Source organism: Elaeis guineensis, chromosome 1 (assembly GCF_000442705.2).
Source record: "Elaeis guineensis isolate ETL-2024a chromosome 1, EG11, whole genome shotgun sequence".
Taxonomy (NCBI): Eukaryota; Viridiplantae; Streptophyta; class Magnoliopsida; order Arecales; family Arecaceae; genus Elaeis; species Elaeis guineensis.
The window spans coordinates 11,709,710-11,722,130 of record NC_025993.2 but is presented as its reverse complement, the minus strand read 5'-3'; positions in this window follow the sequence as shown (position 1 = coordinate 11,722,130).

Sequence of the window (12,421 nt, the reverse complement as noted above, 5' to 3'; positions counted from 1 at the left end):
TGTTTACATATTTATATCATATAAACATTTTCTTTATGAAGTTCTGTGACCATAAATCTTTGATATGCTTTGCCTAGTGCAAGGACTGAATCTTGAGCAGAAAGAATGCGAGTCCATGCATTTATCTTATAGGAATAAATCTAAATTATTAAGGCTTTGTCTAGATGTTTCAAATTTAAAAATTGCCCGGTGTAAGGACTGCTCCTAACTCTGCCAATTCCCAAAGTATGCACCTATTTCTTTTAGTTTTGTAATAGTACCAATATTCTTGGTTTTGAAAAACATAGATGGATATTAGATAATACACTTGCTGATTGTTTCCAAATACTTGGACTATTGCATCTGATTAGGATGCAACTGTGAGTTTTAAGATCCGTTTGTTTGGTCTCCCTCTTTCCCCCTAGGTACCACTTCTGAGTGGCATGTCAAGAGGTCTCTAACTCAAACTCCCCCTAACTATATTACTTGATTTCTCCTGTACTCTTCTCTTGCGATGTATCCACCCTCACAAGATTCTCATATGCACCCTTCCTCATATCTAATTCCAGCTCCACTAAATGACAAATCTAAGATTTTTCTCTCATAACTAATCTTGGTTGAATGCCAAATCCTTGACATGTATTGACTTAATTTTGATACCCCATATTTTTGCTCTCATATATTCTATTAAAAACCTAAACAACTCTGCACCTCTCTCTAAATACAATAATATTTACACCAACACTATCATTGATCTACACCATTTATAATTCATGTCACTATTACTATACTTTTGTAATTTAGAATGACCAGTATTTTTTCTATGTTTTTTTATCTTGGATTAGATCCAAATCTAGACCCCATTTGGCCTAGACTTAGATGCGTGAGGTTGGTCATAGGTCGTGCATAACCTAAATCATCCAAATATTTTTTAAAAAATTTTATGGATCTGACCCAACACTATTTGATGGGTTGATGGACTTGCCCATAGTCTAAAATTATGACCTAAAATAAATTTAAATGGATCTGAGCCATGCATGCTTCTCAAGCTGAACATGCCCATTGCATCACCTAAATCAAATTACTATTTTTGATCACCTGTCATATGTTAGTGTTGTAGCCAAGGGCTGATGCTTGGGCAGGTCGGTCTCCACTCTCACTTATGTAAGGTATTATGCACTCTGATTTTTGGCCACTATGGGCCCTTTCAAAGACATCTCAATGGATAAAGAAGGACTCATCCCTAATAAGCTAGAGTCCTCATCGACTCATAGTCAATATGGGACAATAATGCCTTCCCTCCTATATCACAACATAACCCCTCAGTCAAAGGAGACTTTGAGCAAGATTGTGGGAGGTGCATCATAGTCTGTTGCAGGCATATCGATCACATAATGGGTGAAAATATTGCGGTCAGGGGCTCTTAGTTGAGACAGATCAATTTTCACTCCAGTGTACGTGAGGTATTGTCCACTCTGATCTCTGCTATAATAGTATTGGACTTTATGGTTTTGTCTTTTAAAAGATATCTCATAGAGAAGAGAAGATCCCATCTCATATAAGCTAGAGTTCCCATTGATTCACAATCAATGTGGGGCTAATGATGCCCTCCCTCGTTCACCACAACACTATTCATGTGAAGAGCATTAACCATGGCATCAATGTTGAAATAAGTATCATGGTACATGTCAAGGCTAAACAAGTTTTTCATAATTAATGGGATGGAGCCTACAAATTGAGGTCTTGCATCACCCACACCATTTAGAAGGGCATACTAGGTTCTCAAATTAATTTGCTTATTGATGATATCTTCAACTAGTTGTAATCTAAATTGGCTCTAATTATCATTGGGATCCCACCACAATCACATTGAATTTATATCTTGCCAGCTCCACTTAATACTCTAGTGGCTCATATATATCTACAACTAATTGCAGCTTATTAAAGCAGGTTACAAGTGATAGCCATAAGAATCCCACCATTTTCACACTATTTATCTATAAGTAGTCCCACCCCATGCCCTCCAAAATGGGTTAGAATATTTGACCAAAGATGTCATGCATTATAAGGACCTCACCATCTGTTATGCTGAATTGTTTTTACTACTATCATAGCAGATGCTCACAGCCACCTAGAGGGACCCCTATTGAGGGTTAAAACTTCTCCCCTTCCTTTATTCTAACCATCTAGAAATTATTGGGGAGGGGGGTGGGGGGTGGTGTTGGAAAATATGTCTCAAAGCTAATCATCAGTCTGTTGACGATTGTGCTATATGATGTAATTGTATATAAATTAATTAATAAAATATTTATTTAATAATTTTTATCATAAGTTTATACATCTTCTATATTGAACTTCTGTATTATGATGAAAGTCCTTAGGACTATTTAAATTGATAAAGGAGGATTTATCGTTTAGTACTTAAATGAGTTCGCGATCAAATGATATGCTATTACTAGGACGATAGACATATCAAGTATAGGTCGTTGTGTGCCATATAGGTTGGTTATCCTCTTAACCAAGGAGCGTGGAGATGCTGGTATGGCATGCAGGTGAAATATAGGAGTATATTTCACCAAACATGACCAACTCTGAAATACTCTGTTATCAAGAATCACTCCGAAGAGATATAAGTATAAGTATCCCTCCGATCTGAGATCACCACGGTGACTTGCAAGCATCTCACTGTGCTTTGATGTCGAACTATCTGAATTTTTAATTCAGGATCGGAAGATTTTTGGGTACAGTCAAGTGCTTGTGAAGTCGGTGCATGAGTCAAGATGGAATTAACCGCTTCAAGAGATTGGAGAGAATGCTTTATGTTTTAATTTAGTAAGACCTTGACCAAGACAATCCTTGTGAGGAGTCACAGGATTTATCAGGTTGAGACACATAATGGATGTACCATTAAGAGTTGACAGTTTAAACTTCAAGTCATCCTAGCATCAAAGGTCAAAGAGATGAAATATAGGGTAACTATATTCAAATAGGTTCTTGAGTATTGCTTTGCATACATTCAGCCTATCCGGACATCGGATATCATTGCTAGATGGTTACTCTGATTGATACAGAAATCAGTTTCTATGCTACCGACTTAGGTTTGAACCTATAGGGTCACACACATTAAAAATTTTCTTCGATCATATGGCTAATTTGAAGAGTCTCAGTCAATGGAGACTCTGATGAAGAGTTCCATTGGACGGAGACTCTGCTGAAAAGTCCCATTGGACGGAGACTCTAGAGAAGAGTCCCACTAGACTTGGACTCTATTATTAATAGAAGATTAATTAGTGATTAGATCACTAATTAGCTTAATTTGATTGAATATTAAAGTCTAGATCAAGTCTGATTGAATTTGATTCAATCAGGTCAAGTCTGATTAGGTTATGAGATGACCTAATCAGTAAGGGAGAAATGATCTTGATTTGATTGGGTTATGGCTCAATTAATTTATTATTTGATCAAGTTTAATTGAGATTATAGAAGCCTAATTAGATTAGATTCATCATATTTTATTTGGATCTAATTGGATTGGGTTTGAAAGAAATCCAATTGGTTAAACCTTAGAGTCTCAAATGAGTAGGACTCTATCCTTTATGCCACCTAAATTGTCTCACATCTTTTTCACCGTACAAAATTAGTTTGTACATGAAAAAAATAGAAAATAATCCTTCTTTTGTTGCCCATTAAGGATAGAAATTGGTTGGTTTTGATTTGAATTCAAACTAGTTTGAATTTCAACTTAAAATCTTATCCATATCCTTCCACACGTTGGCTGCTTTTGAAGGGGTCTATTGTGTATGAGAAAAAGATATATTTTTAATTAATTTTCATGCCTAATTTTCTCTAATAAGTCTCTTTTTAAGTTAGATAAGGATGAAAAAAGTTGGAGTCGAATTGAAATTTAAAATGATTTGAATTGTAACAAACTCTAGCCCTTATCCTGTTTTATCTGGTTTGTATGACAACCACAAAAAGACCATAATTTTATGCGCCAAATAGAAAGATCCTTTCATCATGAGATATCAGAGAGAAAAAAGATCGAAAATCCTTCTTTGGGATGTGAGCTTTGGGTGGGTTTTTTCTTCTTTGGCATGAGCAAAAGAGGAGACCGATCTCCTCTTGGGTGAGAGACCTAAAACTGTTCTAGGTTCTTAGCACTACAACAAAATAGGTTATTAGCGATGAAAATTTTTTATTGCTAATAACCTATTTTCATCGCTAATAGTTATTAGCGATGAAATTTTTATCGCTAATATTTCATCACCAATAATCGCATCGTTGATAATATTTTACGATGAAAAAAATTTTCATCGTAAATAATCATTTATTTACGATGAAATATTTTGTCGTTAAAAAAAATTTATTTTTTTGAAAACTATTTATGATGAAAAATTTTAGTTGTAAAAAAAAATTATGATGAAATTTAACATTGCTAATAAATAATAGATTAATAGCGATGAAAATATTTTCATCGCTATTAATTTAATTAAAAATTTTTATAAAATTAAATTTTAAAAACTTTTAGTGATGAAAATATTTTCATCGCTAATAATCACATTTGCAACAAAAATTTTTATCACTATTAATTTAATTAAAAATATTTATAAAAATTAAATTTATAAAAATATTAGTGATAAAAATTTTTCATCGTAAATACCATTATTAGCGATGAAAATATTTTCATCACTATTAATTTAATACAAAATTTTAATATTTTTAAATTTATTAAAAATTTTATTTATGACCAATTTTTCATCGTAGTAAAATATTTTTGGCGATCAATATTTCGTCAAAAATAATTTCATCGTTAATAAATTATAAATATTTTTTTAAAAAATAATTTATAAATATATATTTTTAATTTATATTTATAATATTTTTTTATAAATTAAAAATAAAAAATTTATATAAAAAATTATAAATAAATTTTATTATTTATTATATTAAACTAAAATTATAAGAGATTTAAAATAAAAATAAAAAACTACATAAAGAGACCGTCTAGTGTCAACATCTGCAGAAGGAGAACGAGCTAAGAAAGGGAAGTGCTCGAAAGAGCTCGGATTGGTCTGCTACTGCCTCATCAGCTGTATCATCCACTCCATCTACACCATCCACTCCATCATCTGGATTTGGAGCCACTGATGCTCGTCGACACATGCAGCCAACTTATGAGCTCGCTGTCGATCCTCAGTAGCTTGCCTCAGCACCTCCATCAGTCGAGCATCGCAGACAGTATGGATGTCAGCCCTAGATGAGTGTGAGGATGAGGAGCAATGATCCTATACCCTAGACTCTAACATAACAAGATCTTATACCAACACCTGATCACAGATCTCATCATCTATGGGTGCGGTCGAGCCTTCAGAAGTAGATTGAGATCTCATGTCTATCATACGGTCCTGAAAATTAAAGTTATAGCTATTTTAATTTTATAATAAAAATTAGACTGTGAATGAAAAAAATAATTGAAAAAACTTACAAGGAGCCCCTGGCTCTCCGTCGTCCACTCCCTGACCATCGTTGGTGGGACCACTGGTAGATATCGATCCTACCAGGAAGCTCGCCACTCTCAGTATCTCTCTACAATTTGAGAATAATTAATTAAAAATTTTTAAATAGCTAAAAATTATATACTAATTAAAAATTACTTACCATCTGTTTCATGTGATGAGTGAACGATCTCGAACTTCCACAATGCGGTATGATCTGTCTTGTCTGATTCACGATGTTCTAGACACATCTTCTCTACACAGTTACCAATCAAATTAGTAGATAATAAATTTAATTTAAGAATAAATAATTCAATAATTAAACTCAAAAAAAAGTTTGGATGTCTTCAACGCTCTAGAGTGAGGTTTTTCGATAGACCTCATCCTCACCTCACTATCGGTGGAGACTGATCTGAAACAATAATAAATAAATCATTAATATGATAGATATCTAAATAAAAAAATAATTTTTATTATATAAAAATAATAATAATATCACTCGGATCTTCCTCACTCGAATTCATCTCACTGGGACCTGCCAGTGCAGGACCTTCTGATGACGGAACTGGTGTGGCAGTAGAAATCGGTGAAGATACCTTAGCCTTCGAGGTAGACAATAAATACGAACATCGTCGTCTGTCTCTTGATGCCATACCTGTAATTCTTGACATATGAATGAATATAATATTAAATAATAATAATGAAAACTATAAGTAGTTGAGCATGCAATAAATATAAAATAAATTTATGCAATAAATATAAAATAAACTATAAGCAGTTGAGCATGCAAAATAATATTAACGCAAAATAATAACATGAAACCTAATCTCGAAGACTCGATGATTTTTTATTTTTTTTTAAATATTTTTTATCTAAATTTTATTTTATAATTTTTTATTTTTTAAAAATATTTTTTACCTAAAAATATATTTTTTTAAATAATTTTTTTCTTGAACGAGCTTCGGACTCGACCTTCCATGGCCCCTACTCCTATGATGTCAGTGCTGTCACACACCCCGTATCGCTCGGACTCGACCCCCGTGACCCTCTCTCCCACGGCACCGGCGTCGGTGCCGTCACACACCCCGCGCCGCTCGGACTTGACCTCCCACGGCCCTCACTCCCACAGTGCTGGCACTATCATAGACTCTGCACCGTCCGGATCAGATCTCGATCTGGATCCCAATATGAATCGAGGTCTCAACCCGGATCCCGACCTCAATCCAATTCGGATCATGATTCAGATTTTATTTTTATTAATCAAATAATAAAATATTTGATTAATATTTTTTTTTTTTAGTTTTTATTTTCTTTTTTTCCCCTCCTTTCTCTCTTCCCTTCCTCCCTCCCACCGTGCAAACCCCTCCCTGCCGCCGCCCCACCCCGGCCTCGTCTCCCCCGATCGTCGGCCGCCCCCTCCCCGACCCTGTCTCCGTCGATGACAGCCTCCCTAGCCCCATCTCCATCGCCGCCGGCCGCCTCCTCCCCGGCCCCATCCCGTCCCCACCCCATCCCGCGTGCCTACGCCTTAGACCTCCTCCCCGCTGACCAACAACCTCCCTACCGGTCGACCCCCTCCCCGGCCCTGTCTCCGTCGTCACCAGCCACCCCCTTTCCGGCCCCATCCCCCCTTCGGCCCCATCCCGCCCACCCCGCCCCCGTTTGGATCCCGCCCCCTCCCTGCGACCAACCCCTCCCTGGTCCCATGGCACCGCCGGCGGCCCACGGCACCCCTCCCCCCCATGGACGGCTCCGCCCCCTGGTGGTCCGATCCACACAAAAAAAAAAGTTGAAAACCTTACCTCCGATGGATGACGACGGTGGAGAGGGGCTCACCAACGGGAAGAGATGGAGGGAAGAGCATGGAGAGAGGAGAGCCCAGGGAGAGGGAGAGAGAACAGGGAAAGAAGAGGGGGAGAAATAAGATTTTGCACGGTTTCGCACGAAAAGACGTCGATTTGATGTTGATTGAAAGTAGGAGTATTAATGACGTAATTTTTCGTTACTAATAACATTATTAGTGATGGAAGCTAATTTTATTGCTAATAATAAAAAAAAAATTTGATAAAAAAAATTTGTCATAAAAAAATTATTTACGGCGAAACATATTTTTTCATCACTAATAACTTTATTAGTGATAGAAAAATAATTTTCGTCGCTAATAATTCTCATCAAAAAAAAATTTTCTCCCATTTTCTCACTAAAAAAAAATCCTTCCCACCAAAAAACTTTCTCTGGTAAAAAAATTTACCACAAAAAAAAATTTATTTATGATGAAAAAAATTTCATCGCTAATAACATTATTGCGACAGAAAAATAATTTTCATCGCTAATAATTTTTGTCAAAAAAAAATTTCTTCTATTTTTTAAAAAATTATTTGCAATAAAAATAAAATATTTCATTCTTAATTATCTTATTAGCAATGAAAAATAATTTTTATTGTTAATAATTCTCACCAAAAAATAAAAAAAATATTTACGAAGAAAAATATTTATCGTTAATAATATTATTACCAATAAAAACTAAAATTTTATTGTCAATAATTCTATCAAAAATAAAAAAAATTTATTAAAAAATTTTCTCTCTAAAAAAATTTCATAAAAAAATTATTTATGATGAAAACTAAATTTTAGTCATTAATAATCTTATTAGCAACGTAAATATAGTTTTTATCAAAAATAATTTCTGTAAAGATCCTTGAGATCTGCGATCAACATAAATATAATTTTTGTCGAAAGGTTTGAATGGACACCCGAACTCAAATTTAATCTGCGAGCAGCTAAGACCTTTGAGATCTAACGCAAAAGAAGCATAGTAAAAAGGATAATACCTGCTCAAGAGTATGTCAATCTTAGGATAAATCTTGAACTGGATAACAATAATAAGAGTTCAGCTATTTAAAGAGTATCTGCGATAAACGATCATCGCATACCAATTAAGACCATGAATGCACTCTTAAAAAATAATATCGAAAGACCCAGCAAAGGCCTTCTGCATACAGTTTAGAAGTATATGACATAATTTAGTCCATCGAATAGTTGATAAATTTTATTCTTTATACAGTTAGAAGTTGATATTTTTTCTAAATCAAATTCTTTGTGTTTAATTTTTTGAGGCAGTTTGCTCCTAGATCTTATAGACGGTTGATTCAGTTGTGGGTGAAAAATTTTGTTGCATCATCCAACAAAGTCTGGATACTGAGAGAATGATTCTTTTTCAGTATCAAAAATTATTTTTTTAATTTATAATTTTTTAATTATTAGCGATGAAATTGTTTCATCGTAAATAATGAAGTATTTACGACGTTCCTAGCATTTCATCTCAAAAAATTTATAATTTTTATAATTTTTATTTTTTTTATTTTTTAAAAATATTAGGGATAAAAATTTAATTTTATCATAAATAATCAATAATTTTAAATTTTTTATTTTTTAAATATTAATGATAAATTTTTTTATTATAAATAATTAAGATCCAATATCATGTTTTAACGTATAAAGATCAAGTACCATATGAATAACCTTTTTGTAGATCATATTTTAACATATAAAGATCCAATATCATCTTCTTTCTATGTTCTTGGGTAGATACAAGGTCTTTGTATTTTGTGACCTTTGGTCAGTCCATAGAATCAACAACCTATATAAAATTGAGCAATGAGACTGATTCAGAGAAATTTAGAGATGAAAAGTATTATCGTAAATAATGATCAATTTTTAATTTTTTTCATCATAAATGATAGACTATTTATAATGAAAAATATATTTTTATCACAAATACTAAGTTATTTATGACATAATATTTTTGTCATAAATAATTTATAATTTTTATAATTTTTTATTTTTTTAAATATTAGCGATGAAATTGTGATGCAATATTTTTGATGTAATAAGCTTTTCATAATATTTTTGATGAAATATTAGTAACAAAATTATGACATAATATTTTTATCGCTAATAATCTATAATTTTTTAATTTTTAATTTTTTAATTTTTTTCATGTATTAGGATGAAAAGCTACTTTCCATCGTAAATACTTTACTATTTATGATATAATATTTTTATCATAAATAATCAATAATTTATGAATTTTTAATTTTTTGATTTTTTTTTCAAATATTAGCGATGAAATTGATGTTTCATCGTCAATACTCTAGTATTTGTGACATAAAATTTTCATCATAAATAATTTATAATTTTTAAATTTTTAAAATTTTTTATTTTTTTTATGTATTAGTGATAAAAAATTTTATCATAAATAATGAAGTATTTATGATAAAAATTAATTTTCATCACCAATACTCTAGTATTTATGACGTAATATTTTCATCATAAATAATCTATAATTTTTAAATTTTTTTATTTTTTCATATATTAGTGATGAAAATTTTTATCATAAATAATAGGTATTTATGATGAAAATTTAGTTTTCATCATCAATATTCTATTATTTATGACATAATATTTTTATCATAAATAATCTATAGTTTTTAAATTTTTAAAATTTTTTATTTTCTTTCAAATATTAATGATAAAAATTTTTCATCATAAATAATAGAGTATTGGTGATGAAAACTAAATCTTCATCATCAATACTCTAGTATTTATGATGTAATATTTTTGTCACAAATAATCTATAATTTTTAATTTTTAAAATTTTTTATTTTTTTCATATATTAGTGATGAAAATTTTTATCATAAATAATGAGGTATTTATGATGAAAAATTAATTTTCATCACCAATACTCATTATTTATGATGTAATATTTTTATCATAAATAATCTTTAATTTTTAAATTTTTAAATTTTTTTATTTTTTTAAATATTATGATGAAAATTTTTTATCATAAATAATCTGTATTTATGATGAAAAATGAGTTTTCATCATAAATACTTATATTATTTATGAAGAAACTATTTTCATCATGAATATTTAAAAATTTAAAATTAAAATAAATATTTTATTATTTATGATGATTAATTTCATCATAAATAATAGGTATTTACGATGAAATTTTATTTTCATCACAAATATGAAGCTATTTGCAATGAAAATTAATTTTTATCATAAATATTTCATTATTAATGATGAATTTAATTTTTGATCATAAATAGTCTTATTAGGATGAAAAGATTTCCGTCGTCAATAAATTCATCGTAAAAATTCTCTTTTCTTGTAGTGTGGGTGAGAAAAAAATTAAAGAGAAGAGAGTCTTGATCTAATTTTTCTTCACCATCCTGCATCTTTCTCTGATCTATCTTGGACATCGAAAAGATTCGGGGTGATCAAAGAAAGAGATCAAGTCAAATCTACCAGCAAAAGCCGACTGCACGAGCTAGCACTCTCACAGAGGGCTGATTGATCCGAGGAGCTTCGTGTGGATCATCCGTAGAGGTCAGATGCTTATGCGGCTGCGAACGACTAGAGAGGACTTCCAGATCTACATTCTCGATCATGGAGTTCAACTATCCATGCTCAAGTATTGAGTTCGGACCCTAGAAGTGGTAGATTAGATTTACTAATAAATACTATCTTTTGGATCACATGCTTGTCATTTTAGATTCAGATTTTTAAACATATAAATTTATGTCATAGATTCATTTGTAAGAGTTTTAAGATCAAACTTTATACATGTATTTATAGATTAAATAGTTTAATCTAATATTTTTTTACTAAAAATTTTTGAAATGCATGCATGAAACTCCTGCGCATTCCAACAGTGGTATCAGAGCTACGATTCGATATGACATGATATTATGTGCATATAGATCTATATTTTAATTTAGATTAGATCTGATATATAATATTTAGATCTAAAATTAGTTAAAGATTTGATCGTACAAACTGATATAAGATTGTCCTACTATAAGGTTTATCCCTTACAGTGAAAAGGTTATCCTAATTTGTGCTGATCTTTATAAAATCTAATTTCAATTTGAAACATATAATTTTTATTTATGATAATTATTATCTAATTTTGATATGATCAAAATATAATAATTAAATATGAAATAATTTAGATTAGATCTAAATTATTTAGATTAGATGATCTGAGTAGCGAAGTAATCGGATCGGGTTTGTCATCAGGCCGTCCGATCATAGGAGGTAATAAAGATTAAATCTCTCTTTTTTTCATTCAATTGGATCCTCTTATAATGTGTATGGGTGCATTGTGACTATATCCCATGAAGATGAATGTGAAAAGAAAATTTTATTTTTCTCAAAAATCTTAAGATTGTGTATATGATATATTGTATGAAAGGTAGTTGCATCTAATTTTTGCAAATAAAATCTAGAATTATGAACATATTTAGAATATTTTAAAATAATTTATGATTGATTTTATTGCTGTTTATGCAGAATTATTTTGATCTAAATTAATACAATTATTGTAGTTCGCCTGTTGAGTCGACTCAGTATTGTTTGGGTCGACTCAGGACCCTAATTAGTTAGCTCAATTTCTGTTAAGCTGACTCAATATAATAGGCTAAAAATTATAATTAATGGTTCATCATCAACGAGTCAACTAAGTCTCAAAACTTAGTCGACCCATTGTGATTAGAAGGCTCAATCCAGAGGTGAGCCGATTCAAGTTTCAGATCTAAATGATTGTACATAAAATTAATTATAAAAATATTTTATAAAATTTGAAATTATTTTCAAATACTAAATCCCTATCCATAGCTTCAAACTTAATTAAGAATTAAGTTGAACAAATTAGATCTAAAATTATGAATTAAAGATCTAGTGTCATTCGTATAAAACGTGGGTGATGGATTTTTGGGTTAGCTTGATCAGGTCCTCTTAATTGGGTTAGACTTAGGATTAGAATCAAAGATCAAATAGACTAAAAAGAGAAATTAGATTTAATCAAAATTTGTCTAAAGCCAATACAATAGTTATAGTTAGTTGAGTTCATATCTTTGATTAGACCCAAATAGACTTT